Source organism: Anneissia japonica, unplaced genomic scaffold, assembly GCF_011630105.1.
Source record: "Anneissia japonica isolate Jap-2015-1 unplaced genomic scaffold, ASM1163010v1 scaffold287834_len5846547_cov211, whole genome shotgun sequence".
NCBI lineage: Eukaryota > Metazoa > Echinodermata > Crinoidea > Comatulida > Comatulidae > Anneissia > Anneissia japonica.
In genome coordinates, this window is record NW_022704992.1 from 3,107,556 (window position 1) to 3,125,533 (window position 17,978).

General features: G+C 31.3%; 1 protein-coding gene across 4 annotated transcripts in view; it reads left to right on the forward strand.

The window, feature by feature from the left end:
• Positions 1–775: 775 nt before the first annotated feature.
• The window catches only part of LOC117104844 (synaptotagmin-1-like), a 40,045-nt gene continuing 22,842 nt past the window's right edge, over positions 776–17,978 (forward strand). For 2 of the 4 annotated variants that reach the window (XM_033245680.1, XM_033245684.1), the window contains exons 1-2: positions 776–917; positions 7,853–7,955. The gene's annotated coding sequence lies outside the window, so the exon portion shown is untranslated. Of the gene's footprint in view, positions 971–7,755; positions 7,956–17,978 lie in introns of those variants that run through there. The other 2 variants (XM_033245683.1, XM_033245682.1) reach the window with 2 other exon arrangements.

The window sequence follows — 17,978 nt, forward strand, 5'->3', positions numbered from 1 at the left end:
GAAAGCGAACGTAAGAATGTATGTAAACGCCAAATTCATAGAAACTACGACAATAAAAACACCATCAATATTTACGTGATAAATATAAACCGAAGCTAGCCGCGCAAGCTCGTAAGTTTCGTTTAGATCTACTGAGCGATCTGTAGGCCTAATTCGATAATAATAAATTTGTAATTGTTTATTATAATAATTTTAACAATTCTAAAAATGTGGTTGATATTGATAACTGTGCAATGCTATTTTTTTTGTATTATCATCTAGTTGAACATTGTTTTCGGTCGATTTTTTTCTCTCAGTATTTCTTTTATATATAAAATATTGATTTGTTACAGAGTGGGCACCATCTGTAGGACTACACTGAGTATAGCCCCAATTGGCTTATATTTTCTGTTACTTTGTTATATTTGTTTAATTATAAGGAGGATGCAGTTCACTTTAAAAACGTGTGCCACCGATCTGAAGGTGTACAGTATAGGGCCTATCTAAATAAATAAATAAAAATGAAAAATGCTTTTGTATAACCATGGAGGTATAAAATACCTCCATGGTATAACAACTGAAATAAAGAAAACGAGATTGAAATTTGTCTTGAGTACTACAATATTATTTAATTATTTATAGATAGATTCGATAAAATAGGCCTAATTACTACCTTTTCTTCATATATAATTTTAAAACAATTTTAACAATATTTTGTTGATTCATAAATGTGAATTTTTACGTCACGGGGCGTCGCGCTATTGCGAACCGATTTTCTTCGAATACAGTACACAAAAGTCCGTATTTTACAAGCAGCACCAAGAGTAGGTGTTTAACAAAACTAAAACGAAACATACTGTATTGACTTGCATCGATCGGTAGAAATCTGTTTCCGTTTGCTCATATATTAACTGGTAAATTTCTGTTATGTGATAAAGGTAGGCTTCTACGGCGCTTCTACAACATTCGTTTTGTTTTTCCAGCTTATTGGGTAACGATCCATTGTGTTTTTTAGATAAAATAAAATGTTGTCCTAGGCTTAGCCTAGCCTAGCTAGGCACTCTCAGTCTCAGGCCTTTCCTGGTTAACTTGGTGTGAAAATGCACATTATTTTAGGCCTAGGGCCTAGCCGCCTACTGCCATATAACATGATTGGTGTCTTTGGAATACGATGAGATAGGATGAAAACAGTTATTCAAGTACCATACCAGGATTACGGGACAGGATAAATTTACTTATTCTGCATCAAAATTAATATTTATTATATATGATGATAACAAATTCATATCATTCTTGGTCCATGGGTCAGGCATGCCTCATCATAGAAGGCAGCCTAGGCTCTGGCCCAGGTCCCATGGCATGTTAACTACTGTATTTGCCTAGCCTGTGCTACTTTAAGCTTAGCTTTGGTCGACTTTAATACATTCTTGGCTCATGGACAAAAAGAGTAGCAGTACATGAAAATCCTTTAAAATGCTGTGATCCTTGTTAAATCTTTTTTTTTTAACAGTATGTTGTTTACAAGTTTACTTGTTTCCCAAGAGAGTCTTCTGTAATCTGATCCTCCTGGGTATAGAGGCCAAGCAAAACAATGCTTATAGGCCCCTCGAAAAAAACTGAATATTTAAAATTTAACATAAGGCGCAAATTTAAGCAGATGGTCAGCTAAACGTACTTCAATTACAGATTTAAATAACAGTATAGGCTTAGGTAGGCCTAATTAATGTCGTTTAAATACTCTGTAAAGTAATTTAATTGCACTTAGGATACCTCAAAAACTAGCTCAAATTTGCGCAGAAAATCACTAGGAATATAGGTTCGCACAATCATAAATTACTGCATATAAATTGGTTAATATTAAGAGATAGGTTCAAGGCCTAATTAATTTTCTGCAAAATCTGGGCGAAAATCGGGCTTATTTTCTGAAATGCACGGGTGGATTACTAGGCCTAAATTTTTGTGCAGATCTCTGTGTTTCAGTTTTTTTTACGGAATCCGATAGATGGGGTAATTACCAACATGTACTAACAATTTGAACACTATATTCAGTCTGGACCATAAGTGTTTCGCTATTACATTGTGACCTATTCTCAGTTACCTCATATTGCACGGCGATACTGAAACCCGGTTATCACAGTTTCATTGAGTGAATAGTGCGTAAAAAAAAACCAAAAGTGAGTCACTTTCATTTTACTGTTATGGGTCATAGATTAGAATAAATATTTGGTACCATTGTAAAGCTAAGAAGATGTTTGTAGTTCTTGTAGTATTTATTACATGTCAATCTGATCACATACACACACTCAACGAGCTTCAGAAAAGTGTTAGAATTTGCTAAAAAGTTTGGCGGTGGCTGATACTATTTTTTCAAACCCCTGGTGGTCAGAGTGTTTAGATAAATATTGAAAAAAAAATTGCGCATCCTACTAATAAGTTAGTCTATTTCATTGAATTACATCCTTATGCGCTATGCTTAGGCTGATGTTTTGTAAAAGAATGTTCAGCATTCTCATCATGAAGCGAAAACAGATTGTAGCTTTCACATGTCGATTAATTTAGTTAGAGTGAGACAATCATTCTAAGAATAGCTGTCAACTAATTTCTTTGTTAAGAAATCCTTTTGTTCTAAATCTTCTACAAATTTCTTCTTTTCTTTTTTTAAGAAGAAACTATTGTGACCATGATAATTTGTTCTGTTACTACAATATACTACTATATTTTATATACTGTAGGATACAGTGTTAACTTGCATAAATATAATAATATTTATTTGTAATTTTTGTTGATTTATTTTTGAAAATGATATACAGGTAATGAAATGTTATTTTTTAAAATATATGGTAAATGAAAGATGTAAATATAGAGGAAAAAATTACAGAAAGAAATATAGGTACTGTACCATAGATGTATTATTACTGTAATAATTATATTGATTTTTTTTTTACACTTCTTCTTTGAATGTACTTAATATTTCATGGTATCCATGGCAATAGGCATGTACTTGTGAAAGCAATGTAATTGTAAAGGCTATTAATTCAGTGTAGCCAAGTACAGTTTATGCTTCTCTTTGTTGTGTAATAGTATGCATAGGCCTATGTATTCAGATTGTATCTGCCACAATACATACACATTCTCTTTGTTGGTATTACTGTATTTGTATGTATTAAAGATATGGTATGGAAAGAATTATGACAAATCTTCTTATCGTGTCCGCACACTTGTTATAAACTTTGTTTCATCAAGAGCTGACATAGTCTGTACACTGTAGCACAATCTTGTGTGTGGGTGGTGGTAGAATTAACCAGGGCTGCAACGAGGATGCATCTACTATGCCATCACTCATGTCTTGTAAATGATATTTGATCCTACTTCATGTTTTTTTAAACAGTGGTACTTGTCAATTTGACAGACTTCTGAAGTTCATAAATAACAAATTAATTTTATTCTTTGAGAATATATTAAATTAATTTAACATTTCAAAATATATCTGAAATCATCAGCTTATATGTTGTCAAGACTACAATTTTTAGTATTCACAAAATTACGTTTAATAACACTTATTGGCTAATTGGTAATTGTAAAGTATAGAGTTTTATGTATTTTATCCATGAAAACAAATCTCATAAATGAATGAAAAGATAGCCAAATTGGTGTTTGAGTTTCCTTTTTTTTTTCAAAAGCAAGCTTAGCAAGGTATTATAGCCTACTGTAATTTAGAGATTATATTCAAAGTTATGAATGAATTGTACACACTTTACCAATGCATATTTACCTAATATCTTGTTAAATATAACTTGCAATTATGCAAATGAGGTGAAATATCCTCATTATAAGACTGTTTACATCTCGCTCTAGGTGCGATAACAATAACAGGGAGCTAGGTCATATTTCTTCTGCTTAGTAGCATCATCTACTGTACAGTATACTATGCATATTTTTCTTTCTGTTGTCCTTAGCTAGTGGGTGTGGTAGTGGGATTGTGGATATGCAGCTACTGATATTCACAATTCGGGTATGTGTTAAACCATGGAGAAAATATGGTAATTATTTAAAATCAGCCCCTTAAACAAATGTAAAGCATGATTGCCCAATGGGGGAGGGGGAGGGAGAATGTCTACAATCAGAGGGCTGATGTCCCCGACCATTAATAGGCATGATAAGGGGTAGGCCTACTATTGCTCGAAACCCTTCTGAGGAGGTCCAGGGGACAAATCCCCAGAACCTACTGACAATAGGATTTTGAAAGGCTTTTAATGTATAAATAGTCACTTAAAATTCTATAACTGCAAAAAACACATCAAGTATTTTTCTCTCTTTGATGAAATGTATATTTTCTCCTCACCTCCTTTTCTCACTGGTACTAGACCAGAAAAACAGATTAGGATTCTGACTAATTAATGTTTATTTATCAGTAATTACATTTTTTAAGAATCTGGACTGCAAAATGATTTAGCTAAAATACATGCACGTGCCTTTATGTCTACTGTACTTGTCATTAAGTCTCTAAAATTAACTAAATTTATGATACGCCATTCCACATTAATGTTTTTGAAAATTAAAATTATATATTTTTCTTGGATAAAAAGGAATTGAATGTCACACACTGGCAATAACTGTAGAACAGTAACTAAAAGATAATTATAAACTAAAAACAAATTATAGATAGGACAAATTATATTAACTGTATAGTACGTAGAGTAACTTTAAACGCTAACAAGTTTAAAAGCTAACCCTCATAATTGCTCGAATTTAAAAATTAGATTTGAAAATAAAACAATTTAATAAGCAGTGCTTATTGACTTTGGGCTTGTTTTGACTGACAAGAAAGAACAGTTCTTAAGAACTGTTATTTTTAAGAACGGTTCTTTGGCACAGAATCAATAAAGCGATCAGGTTATGGATGGAAATAATGAGTGGGTCAAAAGCCTCTATTTTGGCTATCTTTACAGACAGTTCATATCAGTGTTTGTCAGGGGCAATTGTAATTTAATTATCACAAAAAAAAGGTTTATTAGGCTCTATCGTCGTACCTACGAATGTAAGCCTATGCATTGGCAATTCCATAAAAAATTAACACAGAAACTGATGACACAACCTAGGGAGGAGTAGTAGAGCCAGGGTATTCAACATTTATTGTATCGGAAAATACTGTGCCGTACGCTGAGAGCTGAGAGGGTTAGGGTTACTATTACTGAGATATCGTACGGTACCCATGCTTAATCGACCCATCCACACACTGGCGGCAGTAATAGAAAGGCCTATCCAAAATAGTGGGGGAGGCTGATGAATACAAATAAATAAGATAGTGTTAAAAATATTATTTTTATTATTAATATTAATAACAATAATGGTAAAAATGCAGTTTGGCTCAGTGGTTTTTATTCCGGATGTTGAACTTGTAGTCAGCAGGAGTACAAACCAAACTGAAACGGTGTCCAATCTCAGGTGGCCATGTTTAAATATTACAATGAAAATCAAAATGGAAGAATTGAATAAGGTTTAAGATGTTGCAGCGTTTTTTATAGGAAATATTTCTTGTTAATAATGTTCCACCATGCCAGTGATACTGTAGTCCTCTCAGTGATATTACGAACAACATTATAATTTGTTATGAGGAACCAGTAAAAACAAATGTTTAAGTTCTGTTCACAACACCACAAAATATTCTCTTTTGTTATAAGTACTTTATGAACAAAGTTTAACCATTGTTTATTTGAATACCGACATGAGCTAGTATTCGGACAAGATGAATCATCATTGTTTATATCTTGGTAGTCGTGTAAAAGTGTTGTTTTCTTTTATTATAAAGGCCATTTTAAATAGGAAAATGGGTAATCGTTATGTCATGTATATGTAGCGTATCAGTCCAGTAACTGTTTCATGTGGAATAAAAAATGCTGTTGCAAAGCAGTTCTTATCTTGCTAAATCTGATAATCATCTAATGGTAAGAGAATTGTTCTTTTCTGGATATTCAGTAGAAACACGCCCTTTGACTTTGAAAATTGTTCAAAAATACTTAGTAGTATTTGTACAGAGTATAATTATAGAAAAGTAACTAATGATTGTTTAACCGGTTAGCATAACTTAAGGATTACTGCACATGATAATTATAATATGATTGAAAGATGTTTGTTTGCTCATGAAGCTCCATTGTTGATCTACAAATGTCATATAGTGACAGCTTGCTATTGATAAAACGAGTAGAACCTAAGAGTTAAATTCACTTGGAATATTCTACTATGGAAATTGATATTGTCATGGCTGACTACCACCATGTTCAAAATTTCCTTATCAGTTGTCAGTATAAGTAAATAATTAACAACCATGAATTAAACTTTTCTAATTGTGTGTATGATCAGTATAAACAGTACATAATGTACCGTACTTGCGCGAATAAGCGCCCGAGCGCATAAAATATTTCATGAATTTTTTGAGGGGTGCTTATTCGAATGGGCACATATGACAACAGAGTGGAAATTGAGGAGGCACTTATGGAAAAAGATGAAAATTGAGGCTGTTTTTATGGGATCTTGGAAAATTCAAGGGGTACTCTTTGAACGGAAAAAAAGATTAGGCCTAAGGACATCTGGAAACCGAAGATAAATGAATAGATCATTCGCATTAGTATGGTAATAAAATTAGGTTCGATATGTAGCATTGTTAACACAATAAACAAGTAGATAAATTAAAAACAATGCTTGAATTTGAATATTATGATATGATTATATAAAGCACAGCCCTTCAACAAAAAAGTCGTTTTTCAGTTGTATAAACAAATTTTTCCCATAAGTGCCACAATTTATTGGAACATTTTTAGAAGCATTTGTGCAGCACTGATTCAAGAATTGTGCCTATTTGAGTTAATACAAATTATTGTAGCCGTAAAACAATACCAAGTAGTAAAATCAGAAAGATGTGCTTCCATTCATGGAAGTCTATGAAACAATGCAATAAAACACAGGCTGCGTAGGATGTTATTAATGTACCGGTAGTTTGTGTCAATGCCGTGTGTAGACTCAACAATGCCTGCTTTTTGGTAAAAAAAACCCTGTCAGTATTTTGAGGTACAATATCGAGATTGATAATTTAGCCATTCCAAGGCAAAACAATGTAACTTAACAAACAACAAATAAGAATTACGTTGTTTTGCAATGGGATGGTTGAATTTCATGTCTGAACGGAAAGGTGACTTTGGATTTATCTATAGATGCTAACCGTTAGGTGTTGTGTACGAACATAGCTGTAAATACTTGTTGAGAATACTGTTAGCTAAACTTTTTGCCCACTAATTAATACTGTAATTACCTTTTCAATGTATTGTTAGTCTCTTCTAGCTGAATAAACATATAGTAGTTCATTCATTATCATTCAGAAAGAAACTTTAAGTGTTGAGCATAATAAAAGCTCAATTGACCTGCTGTTACAAAAATAATACCATTGTTCATAGTTGCAAAAAATATTTTATGAAAAGGCTATTATAATTTAAAGATGTAATTTGGCCTTTACTGACATTTGTGCTTGTTCACTCTATGGTTCTTTACAGAAATTGAAATTAATAATGATATTTAGTTGCAAAACAACATAGTAGTACATATATATTTGTTACTTGGTTTTTAAAATTAAGAATTGTACAATCAACATTAAAATTGTTGATGTATCCATGGAGGAGTAAAAGTAGGCTTAAATCATGATCTTAACAATGATATGCAGATGTATACCCCCTAATTTAGATAATGGACTCTTCCAATATTGATTATAATAATGAGTACAGTCTTCCATTTGCACGGTCCTCTCTTACGATGATTATGGCATTGATGCTGCGTTGAATTTCGTAGAGAAGGCTTACAACATTTTTCTATACCATATTTACAGGGGAGAGAAAACAAAAAGCAAGCCATATGAAGACACCAAAACGACTTTAACGCGATTTGTGCTTTTTGGACGACAACCAGGGACAGGAATTGACATTTTTTTGGTGAGTTAAGCCAGAAATTATAATTCGAATTTGCAATAGTTATTGATTTTTTTTGAGAGTGGTTGACATGCCTTGACAAAAGCTCTGTATTATATTCGACGTTCGCTGTCTCTGACATGCTGTATCTGATTATTTTAAAATACTGTAAAAGCAATGTACATTTTAGTTTCGAATGTTCTACATATCTAGTTTCATGGCAGTTTAATTTGATATTTTTTTTAAAACTAAATTCCCTATTAGTCAAGCCATGCATAATGAACTGCATACATGTTTCCAATTTAAAATTTGACATTAAGAAATACAATACATGAAAATATGTATGTTTCTGTGAATTAGATTAATATTTGAATCTTTTACTTAATTTAAATTTCAATCTACCAACAGAGTGATGCAATCCACATACAGCTGAATATTTTAGTCTTATATTTGATAAAGCTCAGCTCAGATTACAGTATATCAAATTTTCTTTGACCAAAAACCATTGTATGCCCATATATAGTTATGATATGTTTGTATATGGTCATAATGTGTCATCATGACCATATTTGGGCATGTCATTATTTGATAGTGTACACAGGACTTTAAGAATAATATTATATTTGAGTATTTTTTTTCTTGAGTTTTTCTTTTCAATGATTGGAGTACAAAATTAACACTTATTTGAAAAATTGAAAATATTATTTTATAGTAATTTGTATTGTATTGTATGTTGCTGATTATTATGACTGTTTTATCAACTTTATTCAGTTTAATAATCATGGCAAAATACTATATTGAAATAAGGACAGTCACTATTATTAGGAAAATGTGAAGAAAAACTATTACCTGAAATAGATATGAGTTATGTTATGAAATTTTTAAATGAAGTAATGAGATTCTCATCTTGAATATAATGGACTTGCTCATCCCTGTGGCCAAGTACTCTACCGGTACTTTAATTATAGCAAAGCATTATGGGATGGATACCTAATTATGTGCTGATTATTGGCCTCAATTAATGTAAACAATGTATAGTACTCAAGTATTAGATAAAACAAATACCAATATGAGATTTTAACTGTGTAGAGGTAATAATAATTGTTAATATTTAATTGATAATCATAACACTAATGATAAATATTATTAGCAGTTTGAAAAACAGTGATGATTATGAAGTTAATAATAGTATCATGATATAGATAATGATAACATAAAGTCATATCAATTATCATTATTATATTAATTTCATGCACCTTGCAAAACTGCTATCATCCCTGTTACCACTGAATTTAATTAGAATATTGATTTAATGGAGTATCTTAAGTATCTTAATAATTTGTTGTGTATTTATTAAATAATATTGCTATAGCACCTTTAATAAGCAGAAAAATTATGATGGGTCTAACAAATTTTCTCATGGTCATTAGACTCATTGATCCCAAGTGTCCCATGAGGTGTGGGAGTCTACCTGAAATTGGTACACTCCTGCAAGCAAGCACCTACTGGAAAATAACCCATCTCCTCAAATTCATAATTTGCATGTTTTTGCTACATAATTATCTATTGTCTCATGGAAGCCAGTACCGATGGGTATCATCATGCGCAGCAAAATAAGATTAGTTGTGTTATAAGAAAAGCTCATTTCACCAGATCTCTGTCTTCCAAATTGGGACCTCTGTAGCAATGCCGTAGCCAGGATTTTCAAATTGTGTGGGACAATTTCAGGGTGGACCCACTTTACGCGTAAATTCAAATAATTAATGTGGACGCATTTTCTTAAAAGTTGTCCTATTTTACACAAAAATATGAATAATCTGGACCAATTATCTTAAAATTTGACCCATTTTACACAAAATATGGGAAATCTGAACCCATTTTCTTAAAAGTTGACCTATTACACAAATTATTAGAAATCTGGACCCATTCATAAAATGTGGACCCATTCTTTGTGGATCCAATAGAAAAATAGTGTGGGACTGTCCCAACTGTCCCAATAGCTGGCTACGGCATTGCTCTGTAGACACATCGGATTTTGTTGTAAATATTGTTATTTGATTACAAATTTTGTACATGAGGTACAGTACATGCACACTGACAATATATATAGAAGGGTGATCATGATAAAAGGATATACAATGAATTTAAATAACACAGACACTCATTGAAAGATTTGTAATCAAACAAAGGAACAATTCAAGCCTGTGATTGTGAGAAATACTGTACTTTTGATTTTATTTATTTATTTATTTATTATTTATTTCAACAATCTTTAATGAGGGTGGTCCATCCAGCCGAAGCTGATCATTAGGGACCCTCAATACACATAGTAAGACAAAACATCCCTCCCGTAAAGCACTGAACTATACAGTACTGTATGTACACCATAACTCTTGACATTTACACAATTGAAAATAGGGCATTAAAACCAATAGAAATATCATGGAGTCAGATATCATACAGTATTATCTTTTTTATGGCAAATTGCAAATGTTATACCAAAAGATTTTAAATCAACTTGAAATAGTGAGAGATTGTCTAAGTTACATACATACTGTAGCCTAAATAATTGTGAATTTAAAATTTAATGATACTGTAGGTGTTATTTTATTCAGAAGAAAAGGTATAAATTCTTCATCTCATCTTTGGAATTTCGGACTTAAAATGTATAAAAGAAAGTAAAAAGGTTTGATAAATGTACAGTAGGTCATCATAATTCTCTCCATTGTGGCTGTTTCCCATGCATTTAATTTCACACAATTAGGCCAAAAAGAAAAATATGTTGTGTTGCCCTCCGCGACAGACCAAAATTTCCAAAAAAAATTGGGTCGGCATTTTTGTTTATGTTGTTCAAGTACAAATTCGAGCAATACCACTCCCGAAATTACATTTGGAACAGAAAATCTAAAACATACATGTATTTTTATCAAAATGGGACCAAATGCATGCGTAAAATCAGTAAAATAGAAGGCACAATTTTGAGAACCAAGTGCGATGACGATAAATGCACACATTGGATCTCTCGTGCTGATCTGTCAAGCCACGACCGGACTTAGGCCTAACCTATTTACTAGACTACTGTACAACTAATGGTTGCTTGAATCAAAAATCGTATTCATTACCTTACGGTATATTGGACAATAAAAAAAAACAGGCTTAGGTCTAGCCATTGCTTTAAAACCGGTACATAGCTAGACATTTTTGGCTGTGTTACGGTTTTTGGACAACCATAAATGCACATTTGGTGCGGCACTTATTCAAGCATTTAGGATATTTACTGTGTAAAGTAATGCTTATTATTTTTTCATTATTAATTTTTTTTTTATGGTCGGCAATTGTGACACAATTATCCGAGCCTTAGGCCAAATAAAAAAAATTACTACTTTCTCGTCCCCTTGCACATGCATTTTCTCTGCCTCACCAAATTTTTTAAAATTTGCTTTCAATGTGTCTACTTGGTAAAATAAAAATAAGAAAGTTGTAGCTGTTTCCCATTGACCACCTTGGATTTTCCATCTAGGAGTAAAAAGAAAAAGTGCACTCATTCTCCTTTTTCCGAATATTATTACGAGAAACTACTTTTTTTTTTTACTTGGCCTTTAAGTTACAGTATAGTGAAATTAAAAGCTTGTTTTGATGCTGATAATACAAACTTGCTCATAGATTGAAGTGTACTGTACAGGTTTTATTGAGGTGGTATGTAAATGAAACTTGCTGGTTGGTAAGGTGTCTGGGTATGTTTATCTTGGTAAATCGCAAAACCATAAACATTAAAATTTTACTATCATATTTCTAAGTGTGTTATACTGTAAATAATAAAAATTTATGTTTACTCATTTTTTTGATTTGCAAATATCATGTCATTTGGATCCAACAGAGACTATCCACTTGTTTGTTGATTGCTTTTATCATGCTCTGTATCACATTTTGTATGGTTAATATGTGATATTCTATATAGGCAAGATGATATATCATACCCATATATGGCATGATGATCGTCATAATTTACTCATGGACAAATCACTGGTACTTTCAAGACTTTGAACCTATAAAAAAATACTTCAATTGAAAAATTAGCATTGTCATGTCACATTTGCCTGATTAATTAAATTAAATTAATTATCCTTAACATGAGATCAGACTACAGTATTCCAAATTATGCGTCTAAAATGCTTTTTAATTCACAATTTGTGAGAATCGCGTACTGTCTACAAAACATGTAAATAAATTATACAGATTCATAGATTTTGCTTAGATTTGCCTACTGCAGTCTGATAAATCAAAACATTGAGTATAATATTATTTAATGAAAATATATAGAGGTGTACAATTCATTCTTATAATTTGGTAATTGTTATACAGAAGTTAAATCAATTTTATAATTTTAAATTCTAAAATTTTGTTAAAATTATCACCTACAGTAGATATTCACAATTTCGATCTTGACTAAATTTTATCAAAATCATCACTTCACAAGTCATGATCATCGGTTGGCTGGGCACTGGAACGCATTTCAGAATGCGTGAAGTCATGATCGTGGTAGTCGCCAATGGAATGGGACGTACCATTACTACTAAGGCTAGACTTTTTTTTCATACCTTGTTCGCAAACCTATTTCTTTTAAAAGTTGGTTTTTCCAACAGCCAATTTTAAAACCAAACTAAGGCAAGACTTTTTTATTACCTTGTTTGCGAACTTATTTTATTAAAGATCGTCAGAGGAGGGTGGAAAAAAAATAAAAATAAATTTTTTTTCTTATTTAGCAAATAGTTTTGCAAAAAACATTCAGACAAGGGAGAAAATAAGATTTTATTGGTAAATATAATAATGTAGTAATGGGATGGTTATATGCTTTAAATTTAATTAGGAAGAAATACATATAGTATCATATTTTTGGCGATTTCAAGGCAGTGGCGGGCATAATAAAAGTAAACTTTTATTTTTTTCTGAAATTTTCATTATTTTTGTGGTGACAGGTGCACTAATTATGCAAAAATAGAATTTTATTCGAAATCATCATTATTGGCAGACGGTGGTTTGCTAAACAAGTGTAATAGTAATCGCTTAAACTATAAGAACATGGTGGTACTGTATCTACCTGCTCTATAAAGATTTAAAGGTCATAAGATTGGATGAAATTAAATGGTTTTTGTAAGACAAATCATCAGTTCTCGCATGGTAATTAACTCCTTTCAATTATGGAAAATAGTTGTGCTTAGGTTTCTGTAATTAATACATGATTTTGTTTTTAGAAATGTCCGAAAAAATATTTAGGCTTATGTCAAAATTTGTAGTTAATAATAGAAATTTTGTGGGCAGTTTAGTATTATATTTGTTGAACATACACTAGATGGTGGTATGTTGCATAAAGGATTGAAATCATGGAAAACGACAGCTGCACTGTCTTTACCCAGGAATGCGTAGGTAAAGCTAGGTAAACATAGAAATGAAACATTTGTGTGATGTGGTGTATAGTGTAAACAAGGAAATACCCTCGGGTTGTGTGCATAAACTGTATAACTATAAGAAAAATAGAACACTATATTGTAGATTTCGGGACATGGAAAAATAACGAAGGTATATGATAAGATTACGATTGACTTGTAATAGTCACTATTCCTCTATATAAGGAGTATGACATTACTTTTACCTGCCCACCATGATTGAAAGAAATATCAGATACAAATGCTATTTTAAACCAGTGCATATGTGAAAAATTCATGGCTAAATGAATACATGATGTAAATCATTTGAGAATTAAAACCATTAGCAGTTTCAAAGTAGGCATATACTTTACATAAATCATATCCTTTTTTTTATCAAAGTTCAAAGTTTATCCAACACAAAGATATTTTTTTGTAATTAAATATTTAATTTAAAATTACTAGATTTTACTTAATTGATTTCAAATTGATACTAGAGCAAGATGTCATATGGAATCAGTTTAAAATAACAACATTTATAGTATTAAGTTATAGTTTTCGAATTAAAATATTATTTATATTAATATTTTATCTTTAAAACTAATATTAATACTATTTATTTGAAAACAAACTTTGGAAAAGTTTTTATTCCAGAGAATGTATTCATTTGTATTTTTTGGATGTTCTTCTTTGAGGTTTTTTTTTTTTTGGAATAAATTGATTGATTGTATTTGTCAAGATTCAGGATTTCTTTATCATCAATATTTACATAACTGGATCAACCTTTGTTTAAGTTAAAACTTTCGCAATACTGCAATGGTATGTAGTTGTGAATTTGTGTTATTGATTGTATTTGGATATTATTGATTGATTTTGTACCATATTTACATCAGGCGACTATTATAGCACTCCAGCATTCATAAATTTTGGACTATTCCATTTTGTTCAGACTATTTTAAGAAAGTGATCTGTATTTATTGATCGATATCTTGTAGTATTAAATAAATTCAAGAATATTCATAAAATTGGAAACCAGTAACTTTCATGTGTTAATAAAATATATTTTTTGAGTTGCCTGATGATACCACATTATCCTTTACTGGTACTGTCTGTTACTGCTACCACCCACCATTTTCTTGATAACAATTAAACATTAAATTTTTCAGTGTACTTATAATCTACTTTGTGAATACCTGGATGAACTGACTAGTTTGTTCTCCAACAAAATATATGAAACAATTAAGGAAATGAAATTTTATTCTATATGGAATTCATTATGCAATAATACTATTTATTAAAATTAAATTTTGTATTTTTATAGTTGGCTAATATCTCTGCATTTGGTTAAGGCACATTGTTCTTACCGGTACTTACTGCCCACCATACTATTGATAAAATTGAATTTGTGTGTCACATGTATAATTAAGCTCTATTTATTTTTCTCATAAATATGTAAAAGGAAAGTAAATACTTATGACCTTTGTAACTTTTTATGGAATTCAGTATTCAAGCTAAAATAAATTCTAGGCTATACTAATCTTTAAAAAACTATGATTGTTTATTTTATTTTTTATTTTTTTTATAGTGTATTTCATATTTTCTACTGTATGCACCACATTTTGATGAAGAATGATGAAGATAAAAATGACAGGCATGAAAATTTTACAATTAGTACACTTAAAAAATAATAATAATAAAAACTCTTGCTGTTGATGAAAAAAATTTGTTGGATTAAAAAATACATAGTGGCTATGCTTACGCCAAGATGTATTGCATTAAGATAGTGAAAGTTATTTTTTAAGGTTAGGGTAAAACCAAGTCGACCAATCTGTGCGTTGGTATTTTAATCACTTCGGCGTAAGCATAGCCAGTGCCTAAAAAATCCCTCATAAAAATTTCAAGAAAATGCACATCTGAACAATTTAGCTAATGTAGATGCAAAACATAATGAGTAATATTTATACACTTAATATTATGGCAAAAATATTTTGAATTTTATTTTCGTGTTTTTTCTCAAAGCAAATTTTTCGTCTTTAGCAATCACATTTGATGCTATGTATCTCATGTTCATTTTAATCATCTCGTAATAATTACTTTCTCATACAGTAGCAAGAGCTATTTGCTATTTTAAGATTATTAAACAACATTACTACAATATGTACTGTACATTACATTGCTTCCTCTTTGTTAGCTATGCTGCCAAAGTATTCATAATAATAATAATAATAATAATAAGGGCGCTTGAAATGTGGACTAGGAACTCAATCAATGACTTTCTTCGCCCCTAAGGGTCCCTTTGTGTCTGTGCTACCCGGTAACCCGGTACCGGCAACTCTCGTCGTCCACCACAGTGGCTGTCTGTTCCAGTACATCGGGGTATCCCCCTACTCGTCTCGAAGGATGTACTGGGTTCTTCATAGTGCACACGAGCCATTGTATACACTGGGCCTACGGTTTATAGTCCTTATCCGAGAAGACTTGTTCTACCACCAGAACCATAGGCGAGCATGCCGTTCGAACCAGCGCCGATATTATGGCTATAGCTTGCGACGCCCCTGCTAACCGCTCGACCATTTGACTCACCTATAATGAATTATATTATATAATAAAAAATATATAGCTATTTATAACCTGTATTACAATATAAACCCAAGTTCATTATATCACATAAACACATCCTTTTGATTTCTCATTCCAACAGTTATTAGTGTTATTATTGTCGTTAATATTATTTTTATTGTTTGTAGGATAGGATAATATGCTGTTCCCACCAGGAATCTTTTCTGATTGCTTGCAATTTTCAGGTTTAAAAGTGCTAGATAACAGAATGAATTAAACCACTGCCTACTATATGCTTTTTAGTTTTAGAAGATAGTCTATGACATGTACTTTTTTCCTATAATATAAACTGTGCACTAACTTTACAATAGTGCATGTTGTGCTTGACCTTTTATAAAAAAAAATTAAATTTAAATTTTTGTCCCGACTAGTCTGTTTATCCTATAAAGGGAAGGGGTTGTACTTTTCCTCCAGATGTCTTGCTGGCGCCAGTATTGTGTATAAACCATTGCATTATTCAGTTCAGTAATGATTTAAAATTCATTTTTTGTCTGTCTGAAGGAAATATAAATAATGTATGATCTGACTTAAAGATGAACATAGGTATATCTTAATATAGTTTTGTGAGGTATTTAGGGAAATATTATCCTATCTAATGATCCATTTATCTAAGAATTTAAATTAAATGTGCATTTGTTAGATTTTGTATCTATTGAATGATGCATGCCAAAAATTAATTACAGCTTTAAATATTCTATGTACAGTAACCCTGAATCCCCAATCAATACCACTTGACATAGTAGTCTCCTACTTATGATGTCCTTGTCAGAAAATCCGACTCGTTAATAACCTGACTTGGTAATTAGTGGACGTTGTCTTCTAATAGTTTGTTGAGTAAACCTGATATTCAATATGATATAATATAGACCAGTGGCCAGTGTTTAAGCTGTCATTAGCCAAATAGTCAAATCCTAATAAAAGCTGAATTTTCATTCAAAATTAGCCAAAAAGCTAATGGAATTGAAGCTATTATTGCTTATATTCTTTTGTTTTGGCTTATCAAATTTCTGTTTGGCTAATTATTTTCATACCAAATGTAATAGCCAAATTGCAAAATATTATTTTTGGCCAAATTAAACCCTGAGTGACCAAACATAAAAAGCCAGTAGTGTTTAGTAATGGATGACTAAAAGTGATATTACTGTGTGCTAAAAGTGATACTTATTACTGTACATGTTGTTCTTCAGTAGTATATTCTGCCTCAAATATATTATACTGTATCATAGATACTGTAGTGTAGAATTTGAAAGTATTTGTAAGTACCATCACTGAGTCAAAGCAAATAGGGGAAAAAGGAGGTAGATTGATATTTGTTCAAGATTACCTATCTAGACTCAATTGTATTCTTAACCATGTTGAATTCCATAATCATATAGTCTATCTACATGAGAACCATACCAATTCTGTTAAAATTCAATGAACTGTGAAATTGGACTAATTGAAGTTTATTACACTTAAATATTATAACTAGAAATGTAGTGATACATGTTTTACATCATACTGTACTATACAGTACTTTCATGTCTTTATTCTAAATAAATTGAATGATTCCCAATTTATTTCACCTAATTATTATACAGTTGTACTATAAGTATATAGTGGCATGTGTGCTATTAGGGAGTTTTCGATGCATGGCGGTAACCTCAACTTTAACGTTAGTACCCAACATGCAGTGCGATAGCTCCGCCCCTTTTGTAAACAAATTGAAATACGCATTCGTAAACCCATAACTAACGTACGTCGAGCACGTAAAATCCTGAAATTAATGTACTCCGCGACGCAAGATGAATAAATTATGACGTTAATCGTTAAAGTTAAGGTTAATGTTGTGCATTGAAAACTCCCTATTACTGAACAATACATATTGTCAGGGAACACTCTCAATTTGTTAATATCCTCCATTAGCTAAAATAGTAAATTTGAGATTGAGTATTTATACCATGTGAAATAACTTTTCTCAAAAGTACTTCTATAAAAAAACAATATTACCATTGTTCTTTAAAAC